This window comes from Eptesicus fuscus, chromosome 19, assembly GCF_027574615.1.
Source record: "Eptesicus fuscus isolate TK198812 chromosome 19, DD_ASM_mEF_20220401, whole genome shotgun sequence".
Taxonomy (NCBI): Eukaryota; Metazoa; Chordata; class Mammalia; order Chiroptera; family Vespertilionidae; genus Eptesicus; species Eptesicus fuscus.
Genome location: NC_072491.1, coordinates 47,170,348 through 47,196,187, shown reverse-complemented (window position 1 = coordinate 47,196,187; position 25,840 = coordinate 47,170,348). Strand labels below are relative to the sequence as shown.

The 25,840-nt window shown below is 39.9% G+C and overlaps 1 long non-coding RNA gene and 1 pseudogene across 1 annotated transcript; one reads left to right on the top strand and one right to left on the bottom strand.

Annotated features, from left to right (window-relative positions):
* Positions 1–95: 95 nt before the first annotated feature.
* LOC114232125 (uncharacterized) lies at positions 96–23,926 on the top strand. The gene is made up of 3 exons (XR_003618178.2): positions 96–174; positions 5,896–6,014; positions 23,027–23,926. It is a non-coding gene; the product is annotated as an uncharacterized LOC114232125 (long non-coding RNA).
* On the bottom strand, positions 9,622–9,886 carry LOC103305040 (cytochrome c oxidase subunit 6B1-like; annotated as a pseudogene).
* Positions 23,927–25,840: the final 1,914 nt, after the last annotated feature.

Below are 25,840 nucleotides of genomic sequence, written 5' to 3'. Positions count from 1 at the left end.
GCTGTCTTGTGGGCTCACGGCACCTTTGATGGACTGCGCTGAGGTTCATCAAGGTCTAAAATATGCTGTGCGCGCTGGGTGGAGGGTGTTTGGGGGTGGTGAGTGTTGTACCAAGGGAAGCTTAAAATCTTCAGGGAGATTTGGGGAACTTGGAGGAGCTTCCAGAATTAGCAGGTGTGTAATCCAGACTATTGTTTTATGGGGTACAGAAGGGTGAGGAGAACTTGGAATAGGTTTTTTTCTCTCCCCCACTCCCTCCCCACTTATTCTTGGGGGTGGGGTTGAGGCTGTCAGTAAAATCTGGGAAAAGCCACTGGCAATTTTTAAGCTAGTTAAAGGGGCAGCCTTTCTGATAAACAGACTGACAACTGCCACTTACCTATGGGGTTGAGCCCAATCTTGCTTTTCTGGCAAATATTCCTTTAAGTAAAACTGAAGGAATTTTTTACTTATTTGAAAGACAAGTGTACAAACAAAGACTAGTTCTTACATCTTTAACGTGGGAAGACTTTCTGCTATTCGTAACCACAGATGGAACACCATCTCTGAATTAGGACAATAATAAAATGGGTTAGGTCAGCCAGGAGTACAAAACCTACAGTATTGTCTAATGTATCTACTTGTTTAACTTTAGAGGGCAAATTCCTTGGAATACAAATTATTTTATAGTGTACATACTGTCCTTGTTAGGCTGAAAACAGAAAATTTCTCCCAACCATGAGTAACAATCCAATATAAAATAGTTTCTCCTGGCTGGTGTGGCTCAGTGGCTGAACATCGACCCATAAACCAGGAGGTCACAGTTAATATGAATCTTCCATGTCAGACACATGCCTGGGTTGTGGGCTCAATCCCCAGTGGGGGGCATGCAGTAGGCAACCGAATGATGTTTCTCTCTCATTGATGTTTCTATTCTTTATCCCTCTCTTCCTCTCTCTAAAAAATCAATTAAAAAATACTTTCAGTGTTGAGGTCTCTGATTTTTTCCTTGTTTTATTTATTTGTTGAATAAAAAATTGGGATGCTGTTTGACACCAGAGTCAATGATACTTGGTGAAGGCAGGGACTGTATTATCCTAAAGAAAATTTGCTGAGAGCAGTTAACCAATATACAATGATAGTGATTATGAGTTTCCAACAGTTTTCTGGTTAAATAGTCTTCCTATATGTCTTCTTACCTAGCAGCTGTGACATTTCTAATGAGATTATAGACAACAACTGGGGAGGACTGGACATATTCTAACTACACTCACCTGTGAAACCATAGTGGCTTTTGTTAGATTATAAAATTGTAGGAAATATTTAATTCATAGAGGTTATTGTAGTGCTCATTTCAAAACACATGGAGCCAGAAGAGTGGTTGTCAGTAGTTATAAGAGAAGCTGTAGCCCCCATATGTTTCTGCTCGTGGGTCTATTTAGAACCTTCCTTCTACTAGGTTTTCTGAAGGGACCCCTGCTGGCACATCTTGGGGAGCAGGACTCCTCTGGTGGGGTCACAATGATGGGCCTCTTCAGGTATCTCTGCAGATACACTCGGAGCTTGCTGGGGAACACCTATGGATGAACTAAATGGTTCTTAATTCACAAGCTTCAGGCCTAGGACCCATCAACCATGTCCCCTGGAAATGGAAAAAATGAAGTAAGGACAAAACCACAGAAAGCTGAAAATAAAAATCAAATATACCCTGGCTGGGGGAGCTCAGTTGGTTGAGCACTCTCCATGCACCAAAGGGCTGCCAGGTTGATTCCCAGTCAGGTTCAAGTCCCAGTCAGGTTCAATTCCACAAACCCACGTTTTGGGTTCCATCCCCGTCGGGGTGTGTATGGGAAGCAACTGATTGATGTTTCCCTCTCACAGCCACATCAATGTTTCTCTCTCTCCCTTCCTCTGTCTCTAAATCAACAAAAATGTATTTTAAAAAAGAATCAAATCTGTTTTACCAAGCAAAATTACTTAACCTGCTAATAAAACTTTTGAGATGTCCTCTTTACATTTTTCCTCCTTCCAATATTCTTTCTTCCATGCTATTTTTTTAGCAGAAAATTTCCAAATGCATTGTTATATAAAACTCACTTCTCTGAGAGAGTGGCCTACAGAATTAAACTTCCTATGAGGTCTTGAAAACCCTCAGGGAAAACAAGGTATTTATGAAGGGCATGTTTTGTAAGCATATTCTTAAACTTTAGAGCTTTCCTTACATTTTTGTGAAGTTTTTGCACTTAGTATTTGCAGACTTTAGAAACAAGAGGTAGGTCTGATAGATTCAACTAATCACATTTCAAGGCAAATTGAAATTTCTGTTCTTGTGTTGAGTAGATATAGGATTGCTTTCCCCTCAGGGTGTTTTCAGAGAAATGCAATTAAGCCAGAACAGTTACCTCATATCAAATCAATTGACAACGGAATAATAAAAAAAACTTTAATTTGTACTGTACACAAATTTTACTGTGCATGAAATGATCATAGAACGTTCCAAAATTCAAGCAACTTTGAGATGGATACTTTTGTAAATAAAAAGTACATAAAAGTGACTATTAATGCTATAAATATTTCTAATTCTGTGTGCAAAACAATCTTCCCTTTGACTCACAATTAGTTGGAATTTTGCCATGATAAATAATTTGGACCTTGAATTGATGAAAGTGTTTTATTTAATGTGAACCCTTTGTGATAAAGGCATTTGGAAACTGTTTAGGAAATGACATCATAGAATTGATTTCCAAGTATATTACAAACCTATTATGAAATTACTTTAATAAAAGAAAAATATAAAGGTTAGCTATCTATGCAATTTCAGTTTAATTTTACCAATTTTATTTTGTAGAGATAGTGAAGTTATGAGGTGATTTTAGCCAATTATTTGGGTGGTTGAATCTCCCCTGCTCTCTCTCACCACTTTCCCTCTTGGCTGCTCTGCTGAAATGACAATCTGCTTTCAGTACCTCCAACCACCCAGCTGTCTCACCCCAAGCCTTCTGCATAGTCTTCTCCCATCCCCAGAGGAAACTCTTCAAAGACTTTTTGACTCCCCATATGAAGTGAATCCCTCCATACCCTGTGGTCTTTTCTCTGTCTCTGGACCAGTTTCTTTTTAGTGCTTGCCACAGTGACTGATAGCTTTCTTTCTCTAATCTCTCCTCCCCACTAGATTGTCGACTACATGACCCCCCTCTTCTGTGCTCTCACTCACATTCTCTCTTTTCCTGTGTTTATGTCTATTTGTATCTCTGAATTTTTCACCTATCTTTCTATACCTCTGAACAACACAGTCCACTTTCTATTGTCTGTATTAAAGAAGAGTGATGGGAGAAATCACCTGAGCAGAGACGACCCTCCCCCCGCCCGCCCCCACACAGCACCCCTTCATGGAGAACCCTGTGAATACATACCAGGACCTTTAAAGGGACTAAGTACTAAACAAGAGCTTTTCCCAAAATATACTCTCAATATTCTCTGGTGTTAATACATTTCTGCATATTTTTTTTAAACCATAATCAAGAGGTAAGGTAAGTGCTTAAGGCTTACTAAGGATAGGATTCTTATATCTTTTTTTTGTGTGTGTTTTTTAAACCTCACTAGAGGATATTTTTTCCATTGATTTTCAGACAGAGTGGGAGGGAGAGAGGAAGGAGAGAGATAGAAAAAAAACGTTGACCTGAGAGAGACACATTGATTGGTTGCCTCCAGCAATTGCCACATGGGGCTGGGGATCGAACCTGAAACCAAGGTACATGCCCTTGACCTGGTATTGAGCCCTAGATCTTTTGGTCCATGGGCTGACGCTGTAACTACTGAGCCAAACTAGCCAGGGAAGGATTCTTATATCTTACAGGTAATTTATGAAGCTGTAAATTAAGATGTGGATGTGATAAGTAATTAATGTGGTGCCAATTATGTCAACGGGTTGAGTAAGGAAGCTGCTCCTCCAGGCTTAAGGAGATGACCGAGAAATCCTGTGGAACCCTCTGGGCTCCTTCCCACTAAGGGCTGGGTCATGGGCACCCAACTGCCCTATATAATCACTACCACAGGGCCAGTAAATGCCTACCTCTTTCCAAGAGTAGTATTCTGGTGGTATTCTGACACTACTCATGGCCCTCTGCAGCTGTCACATACCTCCTACACAGAACCAGGCCAGGCTTATCCTCTCAGACCACGCCTGGCACTGCCTAGACCTCTGAAACAATGCAGGCCAGAAAAGGACATGTACCATCCAAATACTTGAGACCAGGCCGTTGTAACTACATTCCTCGCCTCCATTATTCTTGATCACCCAGAGAAAAGGAAGCTCCCATAATTACTTTTCTCCAATGATCTTACCCCATTAGGAGACTTTATTTCTTAGCCTATATCTGTATAACCCCTTTCAACTGTACCCAACCAATTTCTTTTCCATTGTGAACAATTACCTTACATGATCCATCTTTGCACAGGGCCCCTCTACATTTTTCTTCTCTGAAACCTGCTTCTCCCCTAAAAATACTGCTTCTTCTATGATATTCCATCCCTACACACTCACAGCCAGGAGGAAGTCAAAATTCTTTGACAGTATCATATTAGTTCTGTCTTTTCTTCTCATCTACCCTCCCAGGAAGTGCAGGCTTGCGCACTACCTCCACTGCTTCACCTCCTGTTTTATCCATCCTTTCCACCCTTGCCTAGCTCCCGCAATAGCCCTCTGTCTCCTACCTGATGTTTCTTTAACCCGTCCAAAGGATTGCCAACGGGGTTTACCTAAAACACGAAGCCAGTCATGTCTTTCTTCTGCTTAATATTGAGATGCCTTCTGGGTACCTGCAAGATCTATCCAAGCCTCTTGGCACAGTTTCCACAGTTCCCCAGGGCCTGGCCTCTGCCTGCCTTGTAAGCCTCTCCTCTCACATGCTCCTGTCTATGTAATGGCTGGACCTCCAGCAGACATCTTAGACCACGAGGTTCATGGAGGCCGGGAACCCATTCAGAGTGAAGGGGTAGAACTAAAAGTTGCTGTTTCCCTTACCTATCCAGGCACTCCTGGATGGGGATGTGAGATAGGCTTCTATCTCATTCATCCTATTGATATTTGAGGGTTTTCAATTGCTTTAAATTATACCTAATCCTACTAACACAGTCTTTAAAATGAGAAAATTGGACTTATTTTCTTTAAGTCCTTCCAGCTTTGTGATTCTTGAAAATGAAACTAAAGTTGAGATGAGGTTCATCTACTCTCATGGTCTCTTTACTAGGTTGAAATTTATGAAAATATCAAGCAGTTGACCATTTTTGACCTACAAAAACCTGCAATCTCATATCAACCAAATGTGTCATGATATCTTTTCATATTGCTCAATATTTCAAATGATCGAAAGCAAAGCCAAGATTTCGTCTGCAAATTCAAAGTGGCTATATTCTTCTTCAGTCACTCAAATTCCTGTGATTCCCATTTTAGATTTTTGGTCTAGATTTTTGGTATGCTATCGAGAGAAGTTTGGAATCTTTTTTCTTTCAAGTGTCTCCCATATTGGTGGGGAAATACTAAATGGCTGTCCCAAAACAGTCCACGCCTGGAGCAGGTGCTGCTCTCTTCTCACTGCTTGGGGATGACTGACCGAGAAAACCCTGGTGATGTGTTTTCTGGCCTTTCATTACAATTGATATTGCCAACCAGCCCACTCAGAGCACACTTTGTCTAGCACTTGAGAAACGTAATTATGTTTAAAGAAAATCTTTCCTGTTGGTGTATAATTGTTCACATGGGGTTACATACTAGTATAGGAGGTTTCAGAGACATTCTCTTTGAAGTATAGAGACACAGGCAAATCAAGAAAGACGATTTCACAGTATAAGTTGTAGAAAGGACATGACCAACATTGTTATATTTATATTTGCAGATATGCTTTTATTCTGTTTCAGGGAGGAGGACTTTTAAGATGACAAATTCCAGGAAAGTCGTGGGATCACTTTCCATGTGGTACACTGATTGCATTAGTTCCTTTATTTAACTGATATTCTGGATGCTGGGTCTATGCCAAGTGAGTCACATTAGATACTCAAGGGTTATGCTCCATTCCTGCTTTCTGGGCTCTAACCAATCCTGGTCATGTGGTGAGTGGTGTATATGCTAGTCCAGGGAGACTGTATTTTGAACTCTGTGGGACCCTACAGAATTCAGTCCCTGGGACATGCTAGTCCAGGCAATGCTTCCTAAAATCTCGAGTGGGGAGGGTTCAATGTGTTCACTTATTCAAATACAATGATGAGATAAATTATAGAACAATGGGCTCTCTGCAGAGGTGAGAAGAACAGAGAGGTGGCTGGTTCCAGCAATCCTTTCCAGAGGTGCGTTGATAGAATGTCACAGTTAATCTGTGGGGCACAGGCCGGGGACATAAGTACATTCTTTTCATTTGAATCATACTCTCAATGTCATGCCTCATTGTTTTAAAGGCAGGGATAAATTATCAGCCTTTGGAGAGGATAACAGAAGCGGGATGTGTACTTATATGCTATTGACTTGCTCATTCATTCATTCATTCAGTCAACAGGTACATGTGGAGCCCTTAGTGTAATCTAAGTGTCAGCTGGGACATTGACATACAATACTGAGTAGACATACATGATCCCTCTCAGGACACTTATAACTTAGTGAAAAGACAGATGCTGATTACATAATTTAAAAAGCATGTAACTGCAAGCTGTGCAATGTATTGCGAGAGAAAAATTCAAGTAATTCTGAATGAGGGACTGGTGAGAGGCCATTGTTACTTTTGATTAAGATCATCTGACGAGAATAACATAGTAACCAACATACAACCACCATCAGTTTAGTGCTTTGCAAGCAGATAGATTTGAATATAATATCTTCCCCATCATGAACCAGCCAAGTGATACTGGCAACTTACAAACCTTTCCATGCTCGTTTTCCACATTGAACAATGACCAGAGGATAATGCTCACCTCTAACAGCAGCTGGGAAGATAAACTTCAGCAATAACTTTGAAGCATTTAGGTTACTATTTGGAAAACAGTAAGCTGCCTCAGTGCCTTGTTAGATGTTATCATTACCAGTGGTGGTGGGCTATCTGTGGGGGCAACATTATGTTCCCCAAGAAGATTCATGCCCCAACCCCCAGGACTGTGTATTTGTTACCTTAGATGGCAAAAGAGGCATTGTAGATATCATCAAGGTTACTAATAACAGTTGACCTTAAAATAAGGGGATTATATTGTATTATCCAGCTAGGTTCAATGTAATCACATGAGGGAAAGATAGAGGGGGAAGGCAAGAGATTCAAAGCACAGGAAGGACTGCACATGCCATTGCTGGCTTGAAGATGGAGGGGGCTACATATCAGGGAAATGAGAACACCAGTCCTACAACCATAAAGGAATTCATACTGCCCACAACCTGAATGAGTCTGGGAAATCTTCTCCCAGAGCCTCCAGATGGCTGGCATTTTCATTTTTGCCCATGAGGCTCTGAACAGAGAACCAAGTAGAGCCTGACAGAACTTTGTGCTTTTGTTTTAAGCTGCTAAATTTGTGATATTTTGTAACAAACCTTTAGGAAATGAATATACCATTACTTTCCATTTTTTTTTAACTTCAACAGGTATCCTATCTAATAAAGAGGGAATATGCTAATTGACCCTCACACCTTCGATAAGATGGCAGCACCCACAGCCAATAAGGAGGGAATATGCTAAGTGACTGCCCCGCCCTCAAAGATGGCAGCACCCACAGCCAATAAGGAGGGAATATGCTAATTGAATGCCACACCCTCAAAGATGGCAGTGCCCACAGCCACAAGATGTCAGCGCTCAGTCCCCTCAGCCCCGCTGTGCCTGCCTCTGGAGTCCCCCAGTCCCGCAGCTGCTCAGGGCCGGCCCAAGGCAAAGGCAAGCCTCGGATGGCGGCTGCCCAGTTGCCCAGGGCCGCCCGAGGCTCAGGTAACCAGCGCTGGCTGAGGGCTGGCACTGGCAGCAGCAGAGGTGTGATGGGGCGTCGCCTTCCCCTGATCACCAGGTCGCCTCCCACCCCTGAGGGCCCTCGGACTATGAGAGGGGGCAGTCTGGGCTGAGGGTCCCCCTGCTCCAGTGCATGAATTTTCATGCACGGGCCTCTAGTTATAATAATAAGATCCAAATATCAAAAAATATTGATGGAGACACTTTCATGTTTTTGCATGCATCATTTATTTTATTGCTAAGCAGTGTTCCATTGTATAGATGTATGTATCACATTTATTCACCAATTGGTGCACATGTGCACTATTTTTAAGTTTTGACTATTACTAATAAAGCTGCCATGAACACTCAAGTGCAAGTCAGTGAGATCATATGTAGTTACTTCTCTTGGGTAAAACTTAGGAACATGATTTTTGGGTCAAATGATAAATATAGGTTTAACTAGGAGGGACTATTAAATTGTTTTCCATGGTGGACATACCATTCTGCATTCAAACCAGCAATGTAGAAGAGTCCCATTTGCTCCTACTCCTCACAAGCACTTAATAGTGCCAGTCTTCTTAATTTTAGTCATTCTGTGCAGGTGCATAGTGGTAACTCTTTGTGGTTTTAACTTGCATTTCCCTATTGACAAGTGGATTGTATGACTTTAATATTGGGTTGTAAATATTTATATATTATGGATGAAATACTTCTATCAGATACCAGTCTGAAACTTATCTTTTATTCTCTTATATGTGGCTTTTGAGAAGAAAGAGTTTTGAGTTTTGATGAAGTTTGTCAAATTTTAACTTCACAGTTTATGCTTTTTGTGTCCAATCTAAAAAACTTTGCTTGCTTAACCCAAAGCCACAAGATTTTTTTTCTGTATTTTTTACATGGTTTATGGTTTTATCTCTTACATTTATATCTCTGGTCCTTTCAGTTAATTTCTGTATATGTGTGAGGTAAAGGTTGATGTACATTATTTTTCATATGGCTATTCAATTTATATAAAAGACTATCAATTTTCCACTACATTACTTTGGCATTTTTGGTACCATATTTTCCGGTGTATAAGACGACTTTTTAACCCAGGAAAATCTTCTATACGCCCAGTCGTCTTATACGCCAGAAAATACGGTAAATGATTACATAAATGTTAGTTTATTTTTGGACTCTTTATTCTGTTTCATTGATTACTATGTCTATCCTTATGCCAATATCACACACTGTTGTTTTCAATAGTTTTATAGTGAATTTTCAAAATGGGTAGTGTAAGTTCTTTAATAATGTTTTTTTTTTTCAAAAATTTTATATTAATTAACATCTTTTTCATTTTATCTGAATTTTAAATCAATTTACCAACTTACCCAATAAATTTTGCTGAGATTTTGATTGGGATTGTGTCATACTTATATAGCAATTTGTGTAGAATTTGCATCTTAACAATATTAATTTTTTACTCATGGACATAATATATCTCTCCATTTATTTAATTTTTTCATTAGTTTCTCTCAGCATTGACAAGGTTTTAAGTGTACACTTCAGAGCTTTTTAAAAACATTTTCCCAACAAGTATTTATTATTAGTTAAGCCATGATTCAGGATTCTAGGGTAGGATGTACCCAGGTCCCCCTTCACCTTCCTGGGAGAAGGATGGAGGACAGAGGACAGGTGGGGTGCACTCAGTTCAGATCTTCCCAGGGAACATGCCTTCTGCCTGGCGGTCATCCCAGGCTGAAACCCAGGATATGGGGCACAGGTACACACGCCGGTACCATTCGCACAGAGAGACAGTCAACCCCTTTAGCAGTCATTGTCTGCTCACAGCGGTGGAAGTCTAGGTAGTTCTGTGAACAGTTCCTGGTCTGGTTCTGGTTGGGGAAGTGGCTGTCAAAAGGAGCAGTCTGGTAGTTCTTGATTTTGGTCTTGATGTCTTCTGCCATGTAGCTGATTCCTAAAGATGCCCCTGAAGCCGCTCACAGCTCAATGTGACCTCAGCAAAGAGCCAGAGCATCTTTTGTTACTTGTATTCATAAGTATTTTCAATGCTAATATGAATGCAATGTTTAGTGTTACAATTGTTTTTTGATAGTACATAAAATATAATTGATATTTGTATATTGATACAGTATCCTGAAACTGTCTAAACCCATATATTATTTTTATTAGTTTGTAGATTACTTGAAGTTTTTCACATTGATGATTATATTGTCTACAAATAAAGGAAGTTTGACTTATTTTCCAATGTGTATACCATTTTTCTTTCTCTTTCTTTACTGGCGAAACACATTTTCTCTAACACAGGACATAAACCAAGAATTTCTATTTTTTACTCCTTTCAGTGTAATGTTGAAGAGAAGTGATAAAAGTAGAAATCCAGTCTTCCTATGTTGGAGAGAATGGGCCCAACATTTCACTATTAAATATGATGTTGGCTGTAGATTTTTTTATAGATGACCTATATCAGATTAAGAAGTTGTCTTCTATTCTGAATTTCCTAAGAGTGTTTATCATCAGTGAATTATTGATTTTTTTCCCCTTTTTGCTCATCCACTGTTGCTGGCAGTGGCATAGATATCTATCAGATGAGGACTACATATCACAGAAAACGTCAACAAATCAAGAAGGCTTTTCTTTTAGTAAAATAAGTGATTTGCAGCTCATTCTGAAATTTGACAGCTTTTGTACACTGTGCCACGCCCTGATCAGTAAATATCAGTGTGGTACCGAAGGTTCAAATCACTCTCCCCACTCATTATGCATTATTATCAAGGTTTCATGATAAACATTTGATGTTTTTATAAAGTCAATTTCATTACTAGCTTTATTCACTTTGAATTTAACTTCCTTATGCAAGTGCTTTGCCTATGAACTATGTAATAGATTCAGTAAAGGACCAATGTCACGGACCATGTTCTAAATGTAAGTTTCCCAGGAAGCTGGTAAGAAAACATGGCTAAACCTCCCAAGAACTCTGCTGTGGCTGCTAAGTGACCAGAAAGGGTTCTTGTAGATTATTTTTATTATTGAGAGTATTACAGATGTCGCCCCCTTTCACCTTTTCCCCCACTGTTCCCTTCCACCCAGTTCTTGCCCCACCGCAGGCCTTCACCTCCCTATTGCATGTGTTCATGGGCAATGCATATATTGCTAGAAGTTCTTTGGTTAATCTCTTCATACCTCCCTTCGCTGAGATTAATCAGTCTATTCCATGCTTCCATGTCTCTAGATCTATTTTGTTCATCAATGTATTGTGTTCATTAGATTCCACATATAAGTCAGATCATGTGAATACTTGCCTTTCTGGTTTATTTCACTTAGTATAAGTAGCAGGATACAAAATTAACATCCAAAAATTGATAGCATTTTTATACACCAATAGTGAACTCTCAGAAAGAGAAACTTAAGAACAATTCCCATTTACCATTGTAACAAGAAAATAAGATGCCTTGGAATAAACTTAACCAAGGAGGTAAAAGACCTGTACTTAGAAAACTACAGGACATTGAAAAAAAATAGAGAAAAAAAACCCACAAACAAAAGGAAGAATGTATCGTGTTCATGGATTGGAAGAATTAACACCATTAAAATACCTATACTACCCAAAGAAATCTACAGGTTAAATGCATTCCCTATTAAAATTCCAGCAGTATATTTCACAGATCTAGAACAAATACTCCAAAAATGTATATGGAACTAAAAAAGATCTCGAATAGCCTCAGTAATCTTGAAAAAGAACAAAGAAGGAGGGATCACAACACCGGAAATCAAATTTACCACAAAACCACCATAATCAAAACAGCCAGCTACTAGTACAAGAACAGGCATATAGATCAATGGAACAGAACAGAGAACCCAGAAATTGTCATCTGCTCTTTAGGCCTCAGTGGCAATTCCACCTCAGTTTAGCTAGACCTTCACTTTCTCTTTTACATTGCCTATTTTTTCAATGAATAGAAGTAGCGTTATTGGTCATCTGTTTCCATTCATAGTTTAGGTACACTTGAAGAGTTAGAGCCAAGTGATTATTTTAGTAAATTATCAGTTTTACACATTTGACTTTATTTTATTTTGAGAGAGCTTTAGGAGAATCAAATATATGTTTCTTCTTCTTAATTCATCCTTGGTGAAATCAGTTACTGATTTAGGTCAAGTTTTTCCTTTGGCAAATCTAAGAGTCTCTTATTAAAGCTGTGATTGCATACACATGACTGTTCAAGAAAACAGGTCAAGGAACACAGGCTGATTTTGTTTCTGCCTTTCCTCAAAGTATCCAGCATGTTAGAAATTGTGTAAGTTGACTCTGTGTCAGTGAAACGTCATAATTGATATCTCTTTTTGGATTCCCCCGAAGCAGAATTATTCCGTTCAGACCTAGGGATCTATGAAACAAAGTATGATGAATACTGATTTTAGAGAACATGGTTAACAAGACAATTGCTATCAATGATCTAGAGGAGAAAGACTAAATTACTGACTAAGCAGTATTTTTATAATCACTATGGCATTAACTGATTGGTTTTCTGAAGATGGCAATGATGCATTTGAGAAAGTGGCTGTTGTGGCTGGGAATGTTGAGTGTTGTTAGGATTAAGAAGTGTAATGGCTACTGTAAAAAGGAAGGAACTCCTACCATTTGCAACAGCATGGATGGAGCTGGAGAGCATTATACTAAGCCAAATAAGTCAGCCAGAGAATGATCAATATCACATGATCTTACTCATTTGTGGATTATAATGAACAACATAAACTGATGAACAAAAACAGATCCGGAGACAGAGAAGTATCGATCAAATGCTCAAACCTCAGAGGGAAGATAGGGGAGGGTGGGGGTTAAGGGGAGAGATCAACCAAAGAACTTGTATGCATGCATATCAGCATAACCAATGGATGCAGACAACAAGGTATGAGGGTGAGGGCATAATTAGGGGGAGTAGGGGGGGGGGCAATGGCGAGATAAGGACACATATGTAATACCTTAATCAATAAAGAAAAAAAGAAGTATAATGGGACTAGCAGGTACTTGGGAAATTAGAAGACACCAGTAAATCTCAGTAGAGTTATTCAACTTAAGGTGTAATTGAATTAATCAATGGCTAATCAGTAAAGTGATAAGCCCATGCTGCGTTAAGTCAATGGGGCATCCTGTAATTCCAAATTCAATGCATGAACTTAAATATTGTCCCTTTTGGTGGTCAGAGAACCTTGCATTTAAAGAAAATGTAGCCAAGTATTGTAGAGCCTTTTTATGTTGCTCAATTCTGAAGTGTTTCTTCTTGTTCCAGATTTCAAGTTTTTAAATGTCTGTTTCAAAGTCTTTTGTTTGAACTGTTTACGTCATCATGCACATATTAAAACATAGTTTATCATTGTTTGTTTATATATCAACCTAAGCAAGTAATAGATAGTCAAGTCATTTCTTATTTAGATTAAAACATGGTTCATTTCAATGTTTCCATTTTTACCAGCAAAACTCTGGACAATGGACAAGTGCAACACAAAGGCTGACTTATAAAAAAGCCTCTCTGATGCCAGGAACAACAGCACAGAGTGAAAGTTCTCCCATTTCCCACTCTGGCTTTGCATACGATCTTCCGTACGGCTTCCCTTTAAAAATAATGCCAGCCTTAGTAGTAGAATTGGGAGTTTCAGATCAACCAGTATACTTTGAAGCACTTTCAGGATTATTCTCTTAACAGTTGCTGAGAAGTTGTTGTTTAATGCGAACCTCCAAGGGCAATGTAAACTTCCATGAAGGGATCTCCCCTCCAGCTGGCTTCGTCCTGGGACATCTCTGATTTGTTGGACCTTCTTTCAGACACAACCGCTTGGATAGAGTCCTTGCTCCTAAGCATGCCTGGCCTTCCTGAGTGCATCAAATACATGCAGTGCCCATGTTTACATTTACAGAAGCATCAGACAGAAGTCGGCTGCAAAATAACCAAATTTTACCTCTAAGATGGTCACAAAATGCCCCCCATGTATTTTCCTTCTTACCACCAACTAGTAAGAGGTATGATTGTCACTGTCAGAAGAGAATTTGCTAATTTAGAGAGGTGCAAATTTCCCAAATAATATGCCCCCGAGCTGGTTGCTTGGTGCCTCCCTTCATCTGGTCCAGCTCATATCCAACATTTCTACAGCGTTCTGATCTCCAGTCTGCTTTCATACTCATTATTTTATTTCATACTCAACATACCTTCTCAAAGCATTTCCTGATTTTCTAGGGCAAGAAGCTGGTGATCAGAATGATGAATTGTTTAGTGTCCAAACCAGCCAATCACAGGCAGAGTTGGACTTGAACCAGGAATGGTGGTGGCTTCACATCCGTTGCACACTCCCCAGAATCATAGCTCTCTGTCACCCTGATTTCCTGCTTAGTGTGAGATCAGATGGTTTTTATCTCTCTGCTGACTTTCTGCTAGCCCTTGTGGCTATGGATCCCACCAGCTAATCCATCACGTCTCTCAGCTGAGCACGAGGATCCTGTAATGTATTTCTTGTGGGTAGTTTTTTTATTGTTAATTTGAACATTAGTTATTTTGATACAAGTTCCTTAAGAACAATTCCTGGGAAAGCTGTCCACTTCTGATGGAATGGTGGCCAAGTCTATTGTTGGTACTCAAAGTCTATTATTTACCTCCACATGGTAATAGATTTGTAGTTGGGCACGAGGCTGCCCAGACAGACCCTAGCTTCCACCTCCCATGTGGGTAGGAATGGCTGTGCGAACAAAAGAGATTTGTACCACCTTGGGGTCCATGACTTAAGATATCCAGGCAAGTTTACTTTTCCCTTCCCTTGAGTTGGGATAGAGAGCTTTCCTGCCATCCCGTACTCAACTATGCAGGCGATGGTAGAGAACTCAAATCTAGTCTCTGTAGGGTCTCATGGGACAGAGCCACCTGCTGGCCTGGAAAGCTCACCTAGGATCTGAGAGAAATAACTTACCTGTTGTAAATCACTAGATTATTATTGGATCTCTTTTATTATAGCAGCCAAACTTAGCCAAGCTAATATAGCTTGCTGTGCTAGGTGGTGTTCTAGGACCAAACCAATGAAAACTGCCCTCGTGAAGCTCTCCTTCGATTGCAGGGGAAGCATAGCAAACATACTCTATTAGATAGTTATGTGTGCCAAGGGGGCAAAAGGGGTAAGGACGGGAGATACAAAACATCAGGGGAAAGAGTGAAATGTTAGAGGGGGCAGGGAAGGCGTCAGGAAAAAGAGACTTTTAAATAGACATCTAAAGAATACGTGAGAGCTAGCCATATGCAGAAGACACTTTTGGAGAAAGCACTGCAGGGAGAGGGGACAGCCAGTGCAAAGGTCCCCAGTTAGGACCAAGCCTGGCACTCTTGAAAAAGCGGAAGGAGGTAATCAGCTGTTATTTTCTATGGACTACAGCACTACAAATCTTAGTGGCTTAAAAGCACAGTCAGTTATTAGCTCTCAATTCTGCGGGTTAGCAGTGTTGGTTTGGCTTAGCTGAATAGTCCTTTCACGGGTCTGATGGGAACTGATGGCTCCAAAGGAATGAGATAGTCTGAGGTGGCTCCACTCTGGGATTGGTGCTGGCTGTTGGCTGGATTTCTGTCTCGCCAGGTGGTCTCTCACCTTCAAGGAAGCTAGCTCTTTTTTTATTTTTTTTTTGCACAGACATTAATAGCAGCAGAAAGAGCTAGTGTGGTTGCTGCCAGCTCCCTGAAGCTATGACCCTGCAGTCCCTCACCTGCTCCTTTGCCACTTTCTACTTATCAGAGCAAGTCACAAGGCCAGGACGAACCCAAGGGGTGGAGGAGTAAGTGGCACCTCTTACTGGGAGTAATGGCCAAGTCACACTGAAAGCAGCATTTTGGAAGGGTTGGATGAATCCCCGTGGCCATCTTTCCACTTCCCACTGCAAGGGGAAGTGAGGAAGGCAAGGTTGAAAGTAACGGGCTTGATCACATGTGAATTCTGGTTCTCGCGACTTTGTCAAGATAACACACTTCAGATTTTGGCCAGCTATATTAGGATTTCTCTAAGAATCACTGGAAATAGATTGCCTAAATGAATATTGTGAATATTATGTAACAGGAAGTTATCTGGCTATTAGCCAGTCAGAATAGTACCACTATGACACCACTACTACTAAATATATGTATTTCGGGCTTACTGGCACTAGTCAAAAGCCTTTTATCCCTCATTTAACTCAGAGGAGCAGCGCATGGTGTGGACACCAATTCCCAGAGAGGTTACATTTCTTTCCTAAGATGGCACACGTGGCAGAGCTGGGATCTCTACCTACGCCCATCAAAACCTAGAGCCTGAGCCTTCCACCACGATCTGCTGTGGCCACTGAGACCCGGCCATGGCTCAGAGCTACCGGAAGTTGTGAAGTCAGAGGCATCACCCTGGGAATAGTGTCCACTTCCTCACTTTTCACAGTTTGCTAGCAGAGAAAGGAACTACAAAAATAACCAGCAGAGGTTCCAGAGGAAGAGCCAGGGAGGCACTTCTCCATTGTTTTTCTTTCTTTTTTTTTTTTACTAATATGGACTTTCTTGGTCTTGAGGAAGTACTTTGTTTCAAAAATAGCTGATGCTTTTCCAAGAGGAGACTTGGAGCTGCTAGCCATTCACCTCATGCCTAAGATGCATTGCTCCTGCAGGCTGGGCAAGAGGCGGGCCGCCATCCCAGAGCCTGCAGGAGGCAGATAGCCTGCTGGTCTCCGGAACTGCCAGGACAGGGTTTCCTCATTCCTGCTGGTGCCCAGATATTTCTGCCCAGGGGTAGAGGGGACAAAGAGATCAGTAGGAAGGGAGGGTTTTCCCCTCTTTGTTCCCTTAAGTTGGAATTGCTAGTGTTGAGCAAGCATCTGAAAACACAGCTGAGGTGACTGAACAAGTGGGTTAAGGATAAAGATTTGTCCTAAGAACAACTTTTGAGCTTTCCTAATTGGAATTTACCAGCATTTATAATCAGAGGTGCTTGTTTAAACAGGTAAAATTTGGAGGTGGAGGGTAGATGCCGGGAAGGTGGCAATGGAAAATCTACATCTAGTTTTATAAGAATAAACTAAAGTGACCATGTGCTAGACACTGCTCTTGCAATTTACTTGTATTAAAGCTGCTTATCTGATGTGATCCCTATGACTTAGGCAATGTTATTTTCTCTCTTTTATATTTGAGGAAACTGAGGCTCAAAGAGGCTAAATAAGTGTTCAGTGTTGTAAGCAAAAGGAGGCAGAGTTCCACTTTCAAGAGGCTTTAGTTTCCTTTCCAAATGGCCTGTTGATTGTTTCTGTGCCACCTGTGTGTGCATGTGCAGATGCATGCTTGTGTGAATATGTGTGTCTGTGTGTGTGTGTGCATGTGGGAGATGTGTTTGGCAGGTATGCATTTGCCTGCATAACTCTTGTCAAAATGTAACTGGCTTCCCAACCTCAGGGGGCCCTTTATCCTCTGACACTAGTGCTTCATTTATCACTTGCCATGTCTTATCAGCCTGCAGTCCCTGGAAAGCCATTTCTCCTGGAAGATGGATGTAGACAGTGCTTTTTGGGGAAAGAGAATGTTCTGTTTTCACAGGCCCCACTGCTGAGTGTTTTCAGCAGACATGGATATGCTGTGATTTAAGGGCCAGGTCCTGCTCAGAGTCTGCTTTGTAGACTGCTCTGACTTCTTGTCTCAGGGGCAGATTTAGTTTATGTTATTATACGGGCCAGAAAGCAGACTTCTTTCTGCAGAGAGAAGTTAAAAGTGAAGAGTAGAATCTAGGTACCTGATAAGTAAACCTAGCTTTATGAACTTTATGTATATAAGATTACTTAAATACTTTGTATACTTCATCATATTATATTATGCATTAGAATTGACCTCATTTGGTAGCAAGAAAGCATCTTTTTTTTTTAAAACAGATCAAAAGTCATTTGTGTTTATAGCAAAACCTTAAGTCATATTCCACCATACTAAATATCTTAGCTTGGCTACAATTTAAATTTGTAATATATATGAAGAATCACTTGCTTAAAATTAATAATACAAGTAGGGCTTGAGGCTTACATAGAGTATATTAAAGATTATATCTCTGGTTCTTCAGTATATAACATATGTAAATTGATATTAATTACAATATAGTACTGGTTATTCATTAATATCTTCCAACGTTTTAACAGTCCAAATTACTAGATGTGAAATTACTCAAAAGAACTGACACTAAAGTTGTTTAAAATTTATTATAATCCAAAATATTTCTTATTCCAGAACTTATCCCTACCTGCTGTATCCTCATTAGTACTATTTATATTCTTTGAAATGCTTATCAGATTCTATATTACTTAGATTTCTCTGTGTCTGTCTTCTTTTTTAACTGAGATGAGTTTCAGTTATTCAAAAGGCCTAGCTAGCATAGTGCTTCCGGCGGCTGTGAGACTCAGAAAGAACTGTGTCTCCATGGCTCCTGGCATTTGTTCAAACTTTAGTCTTCCTTCTGCCTGGGGTAACTTGGAGCTTCTATTTTCTAGAATAGATTTTATACAATTAGTGTTAATTGTTCTTTAGAGGTTTGGTAGCATTCTCCATGGAAACAATCTGTGCCTAGAGATGATCTTTTTCAGATGCGTTAGTTACAAATTAGATTTACTTTAATAGTTAAAAGGCTATTCAAAATACAGATTTTATAATGGGTAAGTTGTGGTAGTTTATGCTATTCAGTGACTTGTTCAATTTCAACTAAGTTGTCAAATTTATGTGTGTATACTTGTCTGTTTTATTCCCTTAATATCATTTCAATATCTGCAGGATCTATAGTAATATCCCTGTTTCATTCCTGATATTGGTAATTTGTATCCTTTCTCTTTTTCTTCTTTTAAGTCTTAATAGAAGTTTGACAGTTTTCTTGATATTTTCAAAAAAAAAGGGTGTGCACTTATTTTTCTCTATTGCTTTTGTGCTTTTAATCTCAATGATTTCTACTATTTTATATTATTTTCCTTCCTTGGGTTCCTTTGTCTTCACTTTTCTAGTTTCTCAAGGTGAATACCGAGATCTTTGACTGAATACTTCTCTCTTTTCTGATATAAGCATTAAGTGCTATAAGTTTCCCTCCGAGCACTTTAGGCAGGTCCCACAAATTTTTATAAGTTGTATTTTCACTTTTATTAGGTTCAATGTATATTATTTTATTATCTTGAGACTTCCTCTTTGGCCAATGGAATATTTAAAAGTGCATTAGTTAGTTTCCAACTGTTTGGAGTATATTTCTGTTTTTGAATTCTAGTTTGATTCCATCGAGGGCAGCAAACACAGTCAGTATTATTTCACTTCTTTTAAATGCGTTGGTTTTCTTTTGTGACCCAGAATATGGTCTCTCATAATATGTCAACTGGATCTTGTTGATTAATAGTGTTGCTGGGTTCTTCCATATTCTTTTGGAGGTGTTCTGTCCAATTGTTCTATGAAGTACGGAGAGAGGGATAAAGTCTCCAAATGTAATGTGGGTTTGCTATTTCTCTTTTCAGTTAGACCAGGTTTTACTTTACATATTATGCAGCCCTGTTGTTTGGTACATATACACTTGGGATTATGCCTTCTCAGTGGCTTGACCCTTTAATTGTTATGCACTGTTACTACTCTCTGTAACTGAAGTCTACTTTATCACATATTATTATAGCTTTGCTTCCTCTTTTGATTAATGTTTTAACGATATACCTATTTCCTATTTTTTTCTTTCTACTTACCTATTGAGGAGATAGAAGAAGAGGGCTAGCTAGAGAGGGATGGGATCACCGGGGCTGGGAAGTGGAGCAGAATTGCTAAGGCAACCCAGCCGAGTGGGGAAAGAAGGATGTGCACAGAAAACATAAACTTCAAAATGTATAGATGTTGTTAAGACAGGCAACTTGCAGATAACCAATCACAAGGCATGGAGACATATAACCAATCCCAAGAATGTTGCTAAGGCAGAATTTGCCAACCTTTGTCTTTTAAGTAATCTATTAAGACCATTTAATATAACGTAATTTTGATTTGTTAAGGCTTAAGTGTACCATTTTATTTTTCTTTTCTATTTAATCCCTGTTTTTAATTTATCTCTTTTTTCATGGCTTTCTGTGGGTTACTTGAAATTTTTAAATTTCATTTTTATTTATCTCTGTGTTTTTTAACCTTTTAAAATCACAGTCTATTTGTGTCAATATATTCTGGTTTGACTAAAGGTTAGAAACTTTACCTTCTTTTATATTCTAATTTTGACTTTGTTCAAACTACAATCGTCTTAAATATTTTCTCTATAAACTTTTGGAGCTACATCAGAAGGTGTTATCATTTTTATTTTAACTATCAAGTGTAATTTGGAAAACTCAATAGGAGAAGAAAAATATATTATCTATATATGTATTTTTACCTCTTCCATTGTTTGTTCTTATTTCCTGATGTTCCAAGTTTCCTGCTTTTATCATTTCCTTTCTGTTTAGAGAACTTCATTTAGTCATTATTTTGGTTTGCTCTCCTGGCAGCAAATTCTTGCTGTTGTTGTTTTCATCTGAGATGTATTTAGTTCTCTTCATTGAAGAGTATTTCATAGATTAGGATTCTGGTTTGATAGTTTTTTTTTTTTTCTTTCACCATTTAAAAACATCGTGGACACTAATTTCTGAAGATAATTTCACTCTCATTCAAATTGACTTTCCCTTGAGAAAAGGTATTCTTTTTCAATTGCTATTTTAAAGATATTTTTTTTTGTCCTTCCATTTTATTAGTGGGACTATAAATCTTTTGGTATGATTTCTTTGGGTTTATCCTGTTTGGAATTTGTCTAGCTCCTTGCATCTTTAGGATTATGTCTTTTGCTAAATCTGGTGATTTTTCAGCCATTATTTCATTGACTAGTTTGTCAAGCTCAGTCTAATTCTCCCTCCATATATGAGTGTGTCTGTATCCTAATCCCTTCCCTTCTCATAAGAGCACATTTATATTGTGTTAAGGCCCATCCCAATGACCTCATTTTACCTTAATTACCTCTTTAGGGACCCTGTCTTCAAATATAGTCATCTTCTGAGGTACCGGGAAGGTCAACATATGAATTTTTAGGGGACTCAGTTCAGCCCATAATAGAAGCCGAAGGCATGATCATTGCTGTTGGTAAGCTTGAAGTTCAGTGAGAGGGTGGAATAGGCCATGTTAACAGAAAGAAGACCACTTGCATTAGCCCCTTTGACTGCTCCTGGATTCAGAGGAAGCAGCCAGGCCTGGGGCTGCACCAACAGAGGCTCACTAACAGAAGTAGATGTTATGCTGGGTGTTCAAGGAAGGTTAGGTCCAACTTCAGGGAGGGACACTTCTAAGCTACAAAGGACCTCTTACTCTTACTTTGTTCTCCTCCTGCTATAAACGAATAAAGAATTCTTATTTGCATAAGGGGAACTGAGCACCAGGAATGCATCTCCTTGTCCACTCTGATAACTGCACACTCTTATAGTCTAGAGTTGCCCAACAGTACTCACAAAGATACGTCATAATTTTTAAAAAGATCAATTTATTTATACATTTTGAAGGAAATTGATTCTTATATTTGCACAAAATAGAAAACAAATGACACATTTTAACAGAACTTTCTGTTAAGAATTCATACCCTAGCCAGTTTGGCTCAGTGGCTAGAGCATCGCCCCACAGACTAAAGGGTCCCAGGTTCGATTCCCATCAAGGGCACATACCTTGGTTGCAGGTTCCCGGCCCTGGTTGGGGTGCATGCAGGAGGCAACCAATCGATGTGTCTCTCTCACATTGATGTTTCTCTCTGTCTCTCCATCTCCCTTCCACTCTCTCCAAAAATCAATGGAAAAAATATCCTTGGGTGAGGATTAACAAAACAAAACAAAAAAAGAATTCACATGTCCTGGAGATATACACTTTATCGTTTATTTTACCCAATATAACAAATGCACTTAAATATATCAACCGAATTTTCTTTTACTTCAAAAACCCATGTGAACTAAAGGTCCAAGCATGAACTGGATTGTTTGTCTATGCATTTATTTATTTATTGCCTCCCACCTCAAACAAATACACATTTTGTATCGGATTCAAACAGCCTAGTGCAGTCTCTGAGCAGCAGTTGGAAGAGGGGAACATGGCAGCCTCCTTACAGACATGTTTAGCAAGTGCTTTCTTATTTTAATCTTTCATTATGATTTATTGAAGTATTCAAAGTTTGTCCCAGCAACCCCAGCCTATGGAGATAAATATCCTTGCTGACTCTTAGCTGCATTTGGCAATTTATTCATGGCTAATTTTTACTGCACCCCTAAGGAAATAAGAGCACTGTGTATTCTAGGGAAAAAAAACATTCCTTTCAAATGCTTCATTTTCCGTGGCTGTGTGTGCGCGCTGTGTGAGCGCTATTTGGTGGCAGGGAACAGAGTGGCCTTCTGTGGAGCTGCTGCTGCTGTCTCGGGCAGCAGACTCCCTGTCTGTGTGGGGAATTCCTGCCCCTGGCCCAAGCCCACAGGCCTCGCTCAAGACCAGCCAGGGCGGCCGTGGCACACACCCCTCTTTTTCTTGCTTGGATAAGGATCTGTGCTCTGGAGACTCTTCCACAGAGCCCTTAAAGGAAAAAAGAAAGAAAGAAAGAAAGAAGCTTTCATCCTCATCCCTGACTGAGAAATTCAAATTGATCTTTTTAAATCAAACTTTCTATTCGATCTTTCAATGGGGGGTGGTGATGGGGGTGGGGGATGCAGATAAAAAAGTGATCTACAAGCCCCCACATTTCTTGACTCTGGGGTAGCTATGGAAACCATAACTCAAAATTCATGTTGCCTGTTCTGCGAGGGCTGTTCTTACCCCGGGTTTCACACTTTCTCTTCTCCTCAGGGTCTTATCTGAGTGGCTGGACTGGTGACCCTGTTCTCTATCTACACTGACCAAGACTCGATGTTCGACAGCTAAGGGGGACTCCGTCACTTCAGACGTAAACCAGTCCGCCCAGGAAACTTAGTAGGGTTTTCAGAGCTGCGTATTTATGTTACTCGACAAAGTTATGGGCTTTGAACCTAACTGCATGCTTACATCTGTTGCTTGTCTATAAAACACCTCCGTTTCCCTCCACAGATAAGAAATCTCTGGGATATGATCACCAACCTCCTGAAGGCTGTGTATTCTGAGCCACAGGGACAAGGTGTACATTGAAAAGAACACTGGCTTGGAGCCTGCGTTGCTGTTTGTAGGCTTTGTTGGTAGCTTGATATGAAAGATAAAAGAATAAAGTGAGACTTGTGGCTCCAGACCTCTCGGCTCATCGGAATCATTGGGGGGAACTTCTGAAAAATAAGGTTCCCCGGGCCCTGCCCTGAGGAGAGTCTGATTCCCAAACATGATTGGGAAGCCTTCCTGGGAAGTGCGTTTCTGAGAAGCTCCAGATGTGATTCTGACTGGGGCGAGATGGCGACCCATTTATTCTGATGAATTCGGATGCGCTGTGTCATTCCGAGGGACAGGTGACTGGGAAGGAAAGACGCGAAGACGAAGCCTAGCGAGTCTAGCCTGAACCCCCAGGCCTCTGCCTCTGTGCGATGCACCATGGCTGGCATCATAGAGTGTACAGTCTAAGAAGCTGGGGGGGTTGTCCTTTTCAAAGGGACTCTTTCTGACTGCCTGTCTCCGGAGCTCAGATCCTACCCGAAGGAACTGAGAGGAGGAGCTGGGAGAGGCTGTTCTCTCTGAGAGGCACTTGTGCTTTCTTCAGCACAAGGACACTGGGGACTCAGTAAACATATAACTCCTTTAGAGATGTTATCCTGGAAACCAGAGGGATGTATGAATTCTTACCTAAATTTTCAGATTACAATTGACAATTTCAAGGAGTCCACAAAAAAACTCTTAAAAGTAAGCAAATTCAACAAGTTTACAGATTACAAGATCAACATACAAAAATTAATTGCATTTCTTTATACTAACAATGACCAGAGACAACAACAATATAAATAAAAAACTACTTGCAAAGTATGTACTGTATACTGAAACCTATAAACTCTTATGAAAGAAATAAAAGGTTTAAATAAATGAACAGGCATACCTGAACTGCTTCATGGATTGGAAGACTCGACATACAAAAGAAACTAATTCTCCCCAAATTGGTATATATGTTTAACACACTTCTTATCAAAATATGAACAAGATTATTTTTTATTGTTGACGTTATTACAAATGTCCCCCAATTTCTCCCCTTTGTCCCCTCCACCCAGCCCCTGTCCCCCCCCCTGTCCCCCCACCTCCACCACATTGTTGTCTGTGTCCATGGGCTATGTATATATGCATATATATTATTTTGGTTTTTTAAAATTGTTTTTTAGAGAGAGAGGAAGGGAGAGGGAGAGAGAGAAACCTCAATGTGAAAGAGAAACATTGATCGCTGCATACTGCAAGGCCCCCACCAGTTATCGAGCTCACAACCTGGAACATGTGCCCTGAATAAACTTCATTGAAAAGGGTATGTAGATGGTAAATAAACACAGAAAAAGATGTTATCAATAGTACTAGTCATCAGGGTAATGCAAATTAAAGCCATAAAAAAATACCACTATTTACCTATAAGAATGGTTAAAATTAAAAATAATGACAATACCAAATTCTGGCAAGGATGCAGATAGACTGAGTCACTAATATATTGCAAATAGGAATTTCCAATGGCAAAGAGTTGGACAGTTTCTTAAAAGAACAAAACAAAACAAACAAACACCCTAAACTACCATTCAATTGAGCAATTGCTACCCTGAGCATGTATCCCAGATACACGAGACCTGTGTTCCCACAAAAATCTGTCCACAAATATTCATAGCAGCTTTCATAGTCAAAAAATCTGGAAACAGCCAGATGTCCTTTAACACATGAATGGCTAACAGACTCTGGCATATGTGTACCATAGAATTGTACTCAGCAGTCAAAAGGAATGAATTACTAATACCAGCAACAACTTGCATTGAATATACAGAGAAATATGCTGAGTAAAGAGAAAGCCAATTCCAAAGGGCATGCACTGTATGATTCCATTTCCATAACATTCTTGAAATGAAAGAACTGCAGTGATGGAGTATAGATTAGTGCTTGCCAGGAGTCAAGGATGGGATCAGGAGGGAGGACAGAGGATCTACTTAAAGAACTGCAGCAAGGGGAACTTTACCTTGACGGAAATGTCCTGTATCTTGACCCTCTCCGTGACAGTACCCTTGTTGTTACATTGTACTCTGGCTTTGCACGATGTTCCCATTGGAGGAACTAAATAAAGGTTAAAGAAATCTCTCAGTATTTTTATTTATTTATTTTTAAAATATATTTTCTTGATTTTTTACAGAGAGGAAGGGAGAGGAATAGAGAGTTAGAAACATCGATGAGAGAGAAACATTGATCAGCTGCCTCCTGCACCTCCCCGCCTCTCCCCCCTCCCCGCACTGGGGATGTGCCAGTAATCAAGGTATATGCCCTTGACTGGAATCGAACCTGGGACCCTTCAGTTCGAAGGCTGATGCTCTATCCACTGAGCCAAACCGGTCAGGACTCAGTACACATATATTTTTATAACTGCAGGCAATCTACACATATTTAAAAAATAAATATTTCATTTAATTTAAAAAATTGTATTCTGACCAGGTGCAAATCTTTCAAACTCTTCTTTATGGAGAACGCCCGAACTCCTCCACCCAGTGCCGAGGGAACCTTTGCTAAGGATGCCCGCCTTTTGTAGTTGAGGACAGAGTCCGGCTGCATGCTACTGTGACAGCTTAATAGTGTTAAGTATCTCTAGCAACAGAAGTTCTTAGAGGTAGCAGGTCTTTGTTTCGCTCATTTAGGAATCTGACTTACTTGAGCTTCAGAAACTCTGAGTTGATCCCATTCTGCTCAATGAAGCCTTTATAACCCTTGAAACAG